The sequence below is a fragment of the Mauremys reevesii genome, linkage group 9, assembly GCF_016161935.1.
Source record: "Mauremys reevesii isolate NIE-2019 linkage group 9, ASM1616193v1, whole genome shotgun sequence".
NCBI lineage: Eukaryota > Metazoa > Chordata > Testudines > Geoemydidae > Mauremys > Mauremys reevesii.
The window spans coordinates 99,121,650-99,133,837 of NC_052631.1; the positions used below are offsets into that span (position 1 = coordinate 99,121,650).

Consider the following 12,188-nt stretch of genomic DNA (forward strand, 5'->3'; position numbering starts at 1 on the left):
TCCAAGTCATTAATGAAAATATTGAATAGTTCCAGACCCAAGACTGACCTCTGCAAGACCCCACTAGACATACCCTTCCAGTCTGACAGAGATCCCTCGATAACTACTCTTTGAATACAGTCTTTCAACCAGTTGTGCACTCACCTTATATTAACATCTTGATCACACTTCCCTAGTTTGCTTATGAGAATGTCCTGTGAGACTGTGTCAAAAGCCTGACTAAAATCAAGATATATCACGACTTCTGCTTCCCCCCATCGACTAGGCCAACCCTGTCAAAAAAGAAAATTAGGTTGGTTTGGTGTGATTTATTCTTGACAAATCTATGCTTGCAATTTCTTATAACCCTATCATCCTCCAGATGGTAATAATTGGACATATGCCAATCTCCTAGAACTGGAAGGGACCTTGAAAGGTCATTGAGTCCAGACCCCTGCCTTCACTAGCAGGACTAGTTTTTGCCCCAGATCTCTAAGTGGCCCCCTCAAGGATTGAATTCACAACCCTGGGTTTAGCAGGCCAATGCTCAAACCACTGAGCTATCCCTCCCCATCATGAGAGCGTCTGACCATGGTGCGCCATGGAAGGCTGGCAGGGGAGCCTGCCTGAAGAGGAGAATGGGGGCCCTGATGCTACTTGTATGCATTGGCTTCCAGTGTGAATGCTTGGGCCGGGTCCAGATGTGCTAGAATGGAAGTGATGGTGAAATTGGCTTTGAGCTGGTCATAGGCATGGTGAGTTTCAGGCATCCAAACAAATTTGACAGCCTTTCAGAGAAGATTTGTCATGCGGGTTGTTTGCCTTGAGAAGCCAGGAATTAATTGCTGGTAAAAATTTGCAAAGCCCAGAAAGAGCTGTAATTCCCAATGGGACCTGGGCACTGCTCAGCTGTGGATGACCTCCCCCTTCTGGGGGATCCATCTTAATGCCCTTTGGGGAAAGGATATAACCCAAATATTCTGTGAAGAATTGGTCAAAGGTACATTTTTCCAATTTCATGTACAGACTTTGCTTTCATAGTCTTTCCAGGATTGAACAAATGTGGTAACAATGCTGCTCAGAGTTATTTAAAAACAAAGTATGTCATTAAGATAGATGACTACATACTGGTCCAGGATGTTGAAAGGTTGTGAGAGCATTGGTCCAACAAAATGGCATTACCAAATATTCAAAATGCCTATAGCGGGTTCAAAAGGCAGTCTTCTATTCGTCTTCTGTCCTAACATGCGTTAGGTTGAAGGATGAAGAAGCAGTGCACAGTATCCCTGACGAGCAAGAAGTACATGATGATGAACCAGAACACTCCCCACCCCCCCCAAAAAAAAGATTTTTGCGGAAAAAAAAATGTGGCTAAATGTTAGAAAAGGTAAGCTGGGTTGCAGCATCTGCTCAAAAGTACTGTCTCTTGGAGATATGAGCAGAGATCATGGCTTGAGGATTGTTAAAGCCTGGGCTAATTCTGATATTTCAAGCTATGGGGACAGCAAATTAAAATAAATGAAGTGTCTGAGGAAAAAGATATATGAGCACAAAGTCTCAGAGAGTCACAAAGCTGCAGAAAATATTCAGAGTGAGGCAGAGAAAGATAAATTGACAGCATGTTAAGTGCAAGGGCAGTCACAGCATAGTGAAGCTATGTGCAGAGTATTCCGTACTCTGTTACAAACTGGCGAAACAAAATTATTTGTCCTATGATTTTGAAACAGAAATTGATCTGAAGTTAAACGCACTAAATATGGGGTGAATTTTGCACTGAAACGTTGCCTGCAGTAGCATACAGCAGCACATTGCGGAGGAAATGAAGAAAAAATATCTTGAAATATAATATTTTGTAAGTGCAAAATCACAGTAACGATTGATGAGTCAACTACTTTGAGCCAGGCTTCCACTCTTACCACCTACATACCATTTGCAACAGAGGAAATGGAGCAGCCTGTAAACATGTTTGTTGACCTAACTGAACTTCCAGCCACTGATGCCTCAACCACTGCCAGAATCTTGCTGCTAAAGTTGGCTGCAGTGGGGTTCACAGAGGCTTACTTGAAGGAGCACTTGGTGGCTCTTGCTTGTGATGGAGCTGCAGTCATGCTAGGTCAGAAAAGCAGAGTGGCTACTCTGATACAGTTGTATTTTCCAAAGGTAATTGGCACTGCTCTGTCCACTGATTAGAACTCTCTGTTCACGACATTGTGCAGGATGTTCACGGAGTCAACCACTTTAAAGTGTTTATGGACAAACAAACTGTACTCTCTGTACTATGTCTCCCCTAAAAGTGCAAGGGAACTTCAAGAATGTGCAGCAACTTTGCATGTAGAAATCTTGAAAATTGGGCACATTCTGGGAACATGATGAGTTGCATCAACTAGCCATGCAGTGACAGCAGTCTGGAAGAATTACCGTGCTCTCTTTCTTCACTTCCAGCAGTCTGCAGAAACACAAGGTAAAGAAAAAGACATGTTCAGTAGACTCCAGAATACGTGACCTATACATCATATGTACTCAACCTGGGCATATTTTTCTGATACTCTACAAGAGTTAACGGAACTGTCACTTGAGCTATAGTCCAGGGAAATCAATATCCAAAGTGCACAAGTCAAAATTCTGAGGCAGATTTGTGTTTTTGAGCAGAGAATACAAGGACCAGGGGAGCAAGAGAGGCTTGTGCAAGAAGCCAAAGCTGTGATGGAATTTCAGGGCATCGCGCTGAACACAAACACAAGGGGCATCACTTCAATCGACCAATCCCAATTCTACGGAAGTTTGGCAAACCAGCTGCAGCATAGGCTCATAGATGAAACAGGTGAGCAACTTGCTGCTGCTGTCAAATCTATATCCTAGGAACTGGCCACAGGATGCTGACATACTCCAAGGAGAATGTGAAGTCCAGGCTCTCTGCTGTAGGTAGAAATTGGATGAGAGAGGGGTAGTATGTGGGTTCAGAGAGTACAAGGACAATGACCAGAAGGCAATGCCAGCTCCCATAAAATCTCTTGTAAAGTGCGTCGTGACCCCTTTTGTGATCATCTCTGAAAGTGCAGACCATATCAACGCTACTTTTCATTAGCTTGGTAGGACCACCTCTCACAAAGTTCAATGCTGAGCCATATGTGAGATCCTAGATCAGGAAGGGAAGATACACTGCAACTGATATCAGGAGCAAGGTCAGAGAAGAAAAAATGTATGAAAACAACATGATACAGTTAAGGAGTTTCCTTGAGTAGCTTTTTGTTTGTCTGGTAGGCAGAGAATGGGGGCGAAATGAGGGGGTCCGGGAAATATTCTAAGTTAATTTAATCCCTGATGACGAAGGTCATCAAAAATTGTGGAAAATGCTTGCAGGAAGGCATTCCTATCGATTAACACCAGGCAATCCAGCGCTTCTCTGGTTAGCAAACTAGTCCCACTCTGGCCTGGTTGGTTTAAATTAGCCCTCCAACTACATTAGGAAACCTCCTCCCTTTGCAGAGTAACAAAAAGTCTGGCCAAAGCAAGAGTCCTTTGGACAAAGCCCTTTTCCCAGAGACCATGCAGCCTTTGCTTCTTGATTTCAGGGATGCCCTCCTCTTGATACAGGTGGATCAGCATATATCACCTCAAGGTGGCACTGCTGAATAGAACTGTTTAAAACATAGTATTTCTCCCCCATGGAAAATTATGATGAAAATTTAAAAAAATAAATTTTCCATGGAAATGTTTGATTGTTTTTCACATAAATGAAAATACTGAAATATTTCACCTGTAAACTGAAATACTTCAGTTTGGAAATGCTGCCGTAGTGTCTGATGGAAATTGTAGTTTTGGTGCCTCATGCTTCCATTATCCCTCTATAGGCTGGCCTCCCTGGTCGGCAGGGGCACCACAGCCTTCCCAAAAGTGGAAGGGCCGGGAGCCACTACCCCCTGCCCAAGGCCCTGCCTCCCTCCCAAACTCCCGAAGCCTCCTCCCTGGCCAAGCCAGAAGCTGGAGTGAGGCCGGGGAGCCGAAAGCAGCACCCTGCTCACCCAGGGTAGGTGGAGGGACCCAGGCTCCCCACAGCTGCCCGCGTGGTTCTCCCTGACCTGGCTCTGGCCCGGGGTGGGGCCTCGGAGCTGCAGCCCAGCCATGATAAGAGCTGCATGGGCAGCTGTGGGGAGCCGCGGTGGAACCTCCACCTGCCCTGGGGGAGGGGCCTGAGAGCAGCGCCCAGCCTGTGTACCTGCCCCCCAGGACCCTCACCCAGGGCAGGTGGAAGATCTGTGGCTCCCCACAGCTGCCCGTGATGTGGCTCTTACCATGGCCGGGCTGGTATGGAGATTTTCCACAAAAAGCAGATACTTTTCATTAAACATTTCATGTGGTCAAAAAAACGGTTTTCCATCAAAAACCAATTTTGATGATAAATTTGTGACCAGCACTATTACTGAAGCATAAGGGAGAGCCCATGTCCTTCCTCTACTGCAAGCTCCAGTCCTGAAACACTAAACAATGAAGCAGCTGTCCACTCCCGCTTCAAGCATCCTTGTTTCACTCTCTCCCCATTCTCCAAGTTTCTGTGCTATTCCCTAGGTTTACTTGACTTCCCTGTCTCTTAGGCCTTCTCCCCAGACCTTCTCTGGCTTCTCTGCATAGCCATTCCAGACTTATCCACATAACTCTCCATGGCCACTCTGGTCTCTTCACAGGAGAGTCCCCACCAGCAGCTGTTGCTCTCTCCAGGTCTCTTTGAAGCTCTTTAAAAGCCCCTCCCAGGCCTTTTGGCTGGAGGGAAACAATAGTCAGTCCTGTTTTTCTCATCCGTCCAGCTCTCTCTCTCTTTCTCTCTCAGGGTGCAAGGGGGAAGGAGCTATTTGATAACCCTCCCCCTTTCTCAAAATGCATTGCTGCTAACCCTTCAACTTCCATGAGTTCTGAGAATTACACTCCCTAGAATTCCGATGTTCTGGGCTGAAATTAGAACAGTCTCCACTAGGCCTGTACCCTCTCCCTGAAATGGCCACCCATGGAAAGGCCTGTCACTCATAGACAGATGGTATTAGGGAGATGCCATGGACTTATGCTACAGAACAGTGTTGTTGAACTATTAAAGAGAGATTGGTATCCCTTTTAGAGGGATAAGGTAATATTAGGCACAGAAGTATTCAAAATCAGAACAATTGGTTTTATTCCCAGCATGAGGTACACCTCAGTAAGAAAAGGCACTGATGTCTTTTTAGAAAACCTCCATAATGGGCTGCTGAAACTCCTATAAGAATCTCCATTTTCTTTTTGAAACAACAGAAGGGCTTCTAAGAGCTACCACCCTAAATGGTTAAAGAACAGATATAACCAGGGCTGTTGGGAGAAAGTTGGGGGCCTGGTACATCATGTTCTCTGGGGCCCACCCCCTCCCATTTCACTTTATTTACACAGATGTTACTCGCGTTTTGTGGCTGATACAATTGTCCCTCTTTTCTTTCCCTCTCGTCAGCCGTGGTTATAACTTCCCATCGCTTTAACACATCTTAATAGAATTTAAAATGCAACATCATAAAACTTCTAAAATAATCCTAGAAAACTAAATAACAATTTTAAAAATAATTATAGCTAAAGTTGCTTAGGTGCTGCTCAGTGAGTTAAACATTTGGGTTTTTTAAAGGACATATTTCAGGACATCTTTTCTTTAATTGCAACCTTAACTGTATTTTAACAAAAAAAAATTGTCATTAAAACCAAACATATAATAAAAGCTTTTCTTCAAGCCATGCACGTTCTTGCACTTAAAGCAAATCAGATATTTAGAAGTGCTGCAAGAGATAACATAAAAAGACTCTTCCAAAATATTAACTTTACATTTAACTGCATGAAATTGTTTAAACATTTCTTCATACAAAATTTTGCAATACAAAATGCACTCTTCCAGGTCTTAACCAACTTTAGGGTCCTTTAGCTGCCTTTTTATACAAAATTTTAGGTTAGGAGGAACAAAAGGATGCACTTTTCACGACCTTGGAACCCTGTGACCATTGGGAAATCAAAAGGTTGGTGACACTAAGGAAAACTATTGTCTAGAAAAATAAGCTCTTCAAGGGGCACCAGGAATGCAGAATAAAATCCCAGTTGCCTTTGTGTGGCTGTTTATGGCTATGTGTTGGATCATCAAAAAGCTCAACAAAGGCTCGAAACTGAAAAGGAATCTTGGTTTCCAAGAAAATTCAGCATTTCCTCAAAACCAACTAAATTAAAGAGAATGTTTTCAGAAGCCACTGTCTCTTAACATATGAAATGTGTAAATCCAAGGTAAATAAAATCCTAATTGCTACTCTGTGGGAATCACAGAGGTAGATTAAATAAGCGCTTCTTGCAAATAGGAGCAGATGGGAATAACTTGGTTTGTCAAGAATGGAGGATTTACAGAATTCATCATCTCGTATCTCTGTCCTTACTAGTACCCTAGGAGCTTAATTACTGAATGAGTTCTTCTTTGACCTGAAAACATTTCAAATACAAAAAGAGAGACCAGCCCTGAAAATCTTGATCAGGCAAAGCTGCCACTGAAGCCAATGACATTTTTTTTCATAGAGGACTGCAAAATTGGACCCAAGAAGCAGTAATGTGGAACAAGAACCATACTTTAAAAAAAAATTGGTGTGATTCCCACCCTACATTTTCATAGAATAAGCCACCGTTTTGTGTAGTTGCAAAATATGTTAGTAGGTGTTGTCATTTTGCAAATCTTACAGTGTAATCTGCCAAAATTGTTTCTCAAGGGTCTTATCCAAATTCTGTTGAAGTCAATGGAAGGAAATACTCACACTCCTATTGATTTCAGTGGGCTTTGGATCAGATGCCATATGCTTAAAGGGACATTACCAGGTAGTTTATGCATCAAATTTAGGTTTCTATTTAAATTAAGCAAAAATCTATTACTGGAAATGTTTACAGCTAAAAATGTTAAATTAAAGCAGTTTTATTTGGATATGAACATTCCTCTACAGCTTTATCAGCTAGTTCACTAGTTGTAGGAAGTGAAAATTATGGGATGCTGTAAGCAAAAGTGAAACTGACTAGTCTTCACAGTTTCAAAGCCTAGTGAAGTAATAGCAAAAAAGTAAACAAAAGTATATTTGGTGGAAAGTAGTTATAAAAAATTTTAGTTTTACATAATAGGGTGACATGGAAAAATATTTTTTGAAACACATGATTTAAAACCTGACAGTTTCCCTTTAAACAACATAGATGTAATCATAAAAATTAAAAAGAATACACAAAAATAATGTATGGCCATTTTAATGTTATTTCTGAGGAACAATGACAAGGAAAAGACATTGCAAAAAACACATAAATTCTGCTGTAATTTTTGACCATCTCTGCAGAAACAAGTAAAACCGCTAGTTTAAAGGCAAAATCCATACCCCTGTCTTGGAAACAGGAAATCTTTGTATTTCTGATGGCGGTAATTCTTCTGTTGCAAATTATGGAATGGCATTATATTTATTTGGCAATCCATTTGACAGTGTACAAAACTGGTTGACTTGATTATGGAAAACAGAAGAAATAACATGAAAGTACAGTCTACCATGATTAATGAAAACTTAGTAATAATACCCATAAATGACTTATTAAGCAACTGGACACTTTATTCTGGTTTGGCAGGCAAAAACTTTATTAAAGTGCTTACACCTTTTGCTAGCCATCTTTTCAGATAGTGTTTTAGTAGATTTAATATACTTCCCATCTAAGCAGAGAAAAAGTTTATAGAGAATTCTATGTAATCTTGCTAGAAAAGGTAAGGAAAAGATAAAGAATGGAAATACTCCTGAAGGATGACACAGTTTTCTCACATTTAATCAAGAGTTGATGCTACTGAGGTCAAAAGGAAATTGCAACACAGGCAAATCTTAAGGGAAATTTTCAAGTTAAAATTCTTATTAATCTCACTGAGTGTTCAACCTTCATAGAGTTCTGCTCTTTCCGATCAGTGCTGAGAGAAGCCATTCATCTTCTAGGCAAGTTAAGCATCTTCATAAAATGCAGTGAGCCACAGCAATGATCAACACTTTCTACTACAGACAACCAACAACAAGGATTTAAAAGAAGCAGCATCATTTAAATGACCACATTTTCTAGGGGGGGGAACAATCAAAAGAAAAAAACAAAAAAGAAAGGCATATTGGTTTAATATTTACATTGCAAATATGTTTAAGAAACAGTATCACTGATTACATTGAACTTTTAAATGGTACAGAAGTTTATTTAGAAAGTCTTATTTCAGAATTCTCATTTCAGTTACATATGGGAGCATATATGGTGATTTTTAAGATATGGCTATATTAATTGTATTCTTGCAATTTGCCTTTACATCTCACACCTTTCCTTTTTTTCAGGTTTTTAGTCAGACCAGAAAAATTCTAATACAGAGATACATGACTGTAAATATATTTAAATTACTAATGGAAATTTTTTGGTGCCTTTTATATACAATTCTAGGTTCATTATAACAAAAGGATGCACTCTGCACGACCTTGGGAGCCTTTGACATTGGGAAATCAAAAGGGTGGTGACACTAAGGAAAACTATTGTCCAGAAAAATAAGCCTCTCCAAGGGGCACCAAGAATCCACAATAAAATCCCTGTTTCCAAGAAAATTCAGGCATTTCCATCAAAAAAGACTGGTAAGATAAATAGAATGTCCTCATAAGCCACAGATTCTTAATAATACAAAATGTCTAAGTCCATGGTAAACAAAAACCTAACATCTACTAACTCAAGCTTCTCAAGACCTAGGTCATGACCCAGTGCCTAGCCACAAGATACCTCAAAAGCATTTCTTTACTGAAACGGTGAGGAGTTTGTTTTGTATAATATATATTCCAGCTAGAGTTTCATTCCTGTGCAGGATCCATAAAATCTTATGATTTGCTATAAACTTATTCACAACTATGCTAAGTATGATTTCATTGCTAATAATTGCTGCTGCCATTATCTTTAAGTAGTGTTAAAATGTTTTATGAGGCATTCAAGATCATCAGGAACTGTAATTTGCTAAATTTAATAATGAATATTTCATTTTAAATTATTTTTTCTTAATTCTTTTAAGCTCCTTCTAATGATTGCTTGGAAGAAAACAAAATGTTGCCAATCAACTGAAATATTAGAACATGGCATATTTTCTAAGTGTAAAGTTTGACGGTTATAATTGAGTATTTTGCAGAATGTATGACATTTTCAGTTTGGGTCACCCCTCTAATACTAACCTAACATTCTTCTGTCTGAATCGTGTAGAAGGCAGAAGTCAACAAATCCTTCCCTTTATTTTTACAAGGCATGCAAACATTGCAGCTATTGAGTATCATGTTTTTGAGACTCAGTACTGCCAAGAATTAATCTGTAGTTGCTGGAATATTAACTTTACTCACCTGATGAGTCCCATCTTTACTCACCTACATAAAGTTACTTATGTGTTTAAGTGTTTACAGGACTGGTCCAGAGTGTCCATGAGATTCTAAGGAAAAACTATTCTCATATGACTTTTCTTCATTAACTACATTACTTAAGAGAAATACATAATCGTAAGACTTGCGAGTGAGTTGATTTGTTTATTAATTCTAGTGAGCAGTAACTCTCACTAGGTAACATTACTGCTTCTAAGGAACTCATACATTTGGAATAATCGTTATCCACTATTTTATCCACTGAAGTATAAAAGGGCAAAATCTTATATTTAAAAAAAATAATTTTATACTATGTATCTGTGTTTGTTTCAGTGGTTGAAATGTAATAATCAAATGTTTTTTTAAACCATTTTTGCAAAGTATCATAACTTCCATACGCTACTTGCAGCTTAGCTTTGGCTAGCCGCATCCAGCTTATTTTTAACTATGAACAGAAACGAATGTAGTATATTGTAAGTAGAACCCATCTTTAACAATCCCTGGAATGTACATTGTCTTTGTTGTATACCACTTAAATTAAAAGCTACCTTTTTATGCAAATAAATCCCATCACTCCAGTCCTATTTGGGTTAACAAGGTTATCATGTACAAGTTTTTATTAGTTTTAAAATAAGATAGGCAGGTTTATTAATACAAAATGGATGAAATTCATAAAAGCACTGAGGGGCTGCCCAAGACCATCTTCACAACTAAAGTCTTGGGATAGGGCTGTGCGGGGAGTGATTGGATGCCAATCTCTCCATCTGATGGAGGCGGTTCTGTACCCTCTGAATGCTGAGCAGGGGGACTCTGCACCAACCCTGAACAGATCAGCACAGACTACAGGAGTGCACTGTATCTGAACTTACATGGGCCCAGTGGCTGGGGACCCCTACCCAAGGAGATGCAGAGGAGTGGTAGCCTCTGTTCCAGACAATAGTTGTAACTATCTGCTGCAGAGGTGCTGTACTCCGCAGCCCTGCAGCATGTTCACAGTTTGGAGGTTGAACTCCAACACCCATATTGCTCATGGAGTTCCATGTACCCCAGCTTTGTGGGAATCCTTTTGGCACCAAGAGCTTATATCCAAAATGTTTTCTCCTGATGTATTTACTAAGAGAAAAAAGGCTGAATGTCACTTAACGATTGGAATGCTTTGCACTTTTTTCTTAATGATGCACTCACCCTGCTTGTAGCATGGCTCAGAACAAGACTTTGAAGCCCACCCGCTGAAGTTCCCATCTATTGAGACAACTTCTACAGGCACCAGGACAATTTCATCCTACTTTCCTAAATTAGAGATTGTGTCACTTTACATAGAAAACCAAAACAGCCTCTCCTGTTGCAGAGGAAGGTGATAATTTCCACTAACAAAATAAATCTGAATCTTTGGATGTCAATTTCCATCTCTGTGTTCAGGCTGGGATAAAACTGTGGACCTTATTATGTAAAGAAAGGAAATTTTTCAGTAGGCTCAGATAAAATGTTCCTATTCTTCATTGTGCTAATGTGGCCGAGGCGTATTAGGGCACAGTCTAGAACAAGTAGCCAAGTGCACTCAGGTGGCTGGGTAGCTGGCAAGTCAATCCATTTCAGAGGCAGCTTAAGGCAATGGTCTGAGTTCTCACAGGGCTCAGTAGCCAGAAGATCCAATCCAAGGGGCCAAGTCAAGGATTGGGGAGGCAAGACAGCAGTGCCAGGCATTCTGGAGAGCAACCAGCAGGCTTGGGTCTGTAACTCAGATAGCATCCTCTTCCTACTGAGACCTTTGTATTGTCCAGGTACTCAATGAGAGTGCTGCCTGTCCATCCAATCAGGGGCCTTTAGCACGAAGGCTGTTGGTCAGAGGCACCAGTCTGGTGCAGCGACTAAGGCTGCTGCCTATGGGCCTGGGTTCAAGACCAGTGTCCTGACAACTAAGGTCCACAGATTTGTTATTGTGGGATTCTTATAGCAGCATTGCTCCAGGGTGGAAAGCAGGCTTATCCTTTAATTATGGACATCCAGAAATGTGGCAAAATGTATACACGTCATCTTCTCCTTACTGGAGTATAGACAACACTTCTACTGACAAATAGTGTTGTTGAACACTAAGATTGAGATTCTGTGCTATGCCCCTAAGCCCAAAGGGAGGGCATAAGGTAGCCTCAAGCCATTTTTGTGCCCTCCTGTCCTGATCCTGTGCTGCTCTGAGGCCTGGAGAAGCCCCCGGTGAAATTCCAATAGCCGTTGAGAGGGCGTCTATTTGTTATGGCTGCCCTATGAGCCAAGCACTAACCAAAATCTATGAGCATTGGATGCTTGCCCCATCATCCAACATCCCCCTCATGCCTCCAGCATGCCCCCTGTGCTGGGGCTTGCAAGCGGGACCACTGGAGGGCAGCCTCATGGCTGTCTTTTAATATCTGCACCAAGGCAATGCTCTCCTGGCCAGATATGGGGCTTTGAGGGCTGCTTTACACTGCTCTGTCCCTCTGACCTGGTGTAAAGGGGCCAAAGTGGAGGTGAAGATCTTGTCCTAGATGACCAATCTGTAGAATTTGGAGAATGTATGTAGATGTAAGCTGTCATGGGATAAAAGGGAAGGTCCTTTCATGGACTGAGAACTGGTTAAAAAACAGGGAACAAAGGGTAGGAATTAATGGTAAATTCTCAGAATGGAGAGGGGTAACTAGTGGTGTTCCCCAAGGGTCGGTCCTAGGACCAATTCTATTCAATTTATTCATAAATTATCTGGAGAAAGGGGTAAACAGTGAGGTGGCAAAGTTTGCAGATGATACTAAACTGCTCAAGATAGTT

At 41.0% G+C, this 12,188-nt stretch overlaps 1 long non-coding RNA gene across 1 annotated transcript in view; it reads left to right on the plus strand.

Annotated features, from left to right (window-relative positions):
- The window catches only part of LOC120371352, a 17,322-nt gene extending 6,608 nt beyond the window's left edge, over positions 1 to 10,714 (plus strand). The window contains exons 2-4 of the long non-coding RNA XR_005584299.1: positions 8,446 to 8,630; positions 9,426 to 9,540; positions 10,586 to 10,714. This is a non-coding gene — a long non-coding RNA (uncharacterized LOC120371352). The remainder of the gene's footprint in view (positions 1 to 8,445; positions 8,631 to 9,425; positions 9,541 to 10,585) is intronic.
- Positions 10,715 to 12,188: the final 1,474 nt, after the last annotated feature.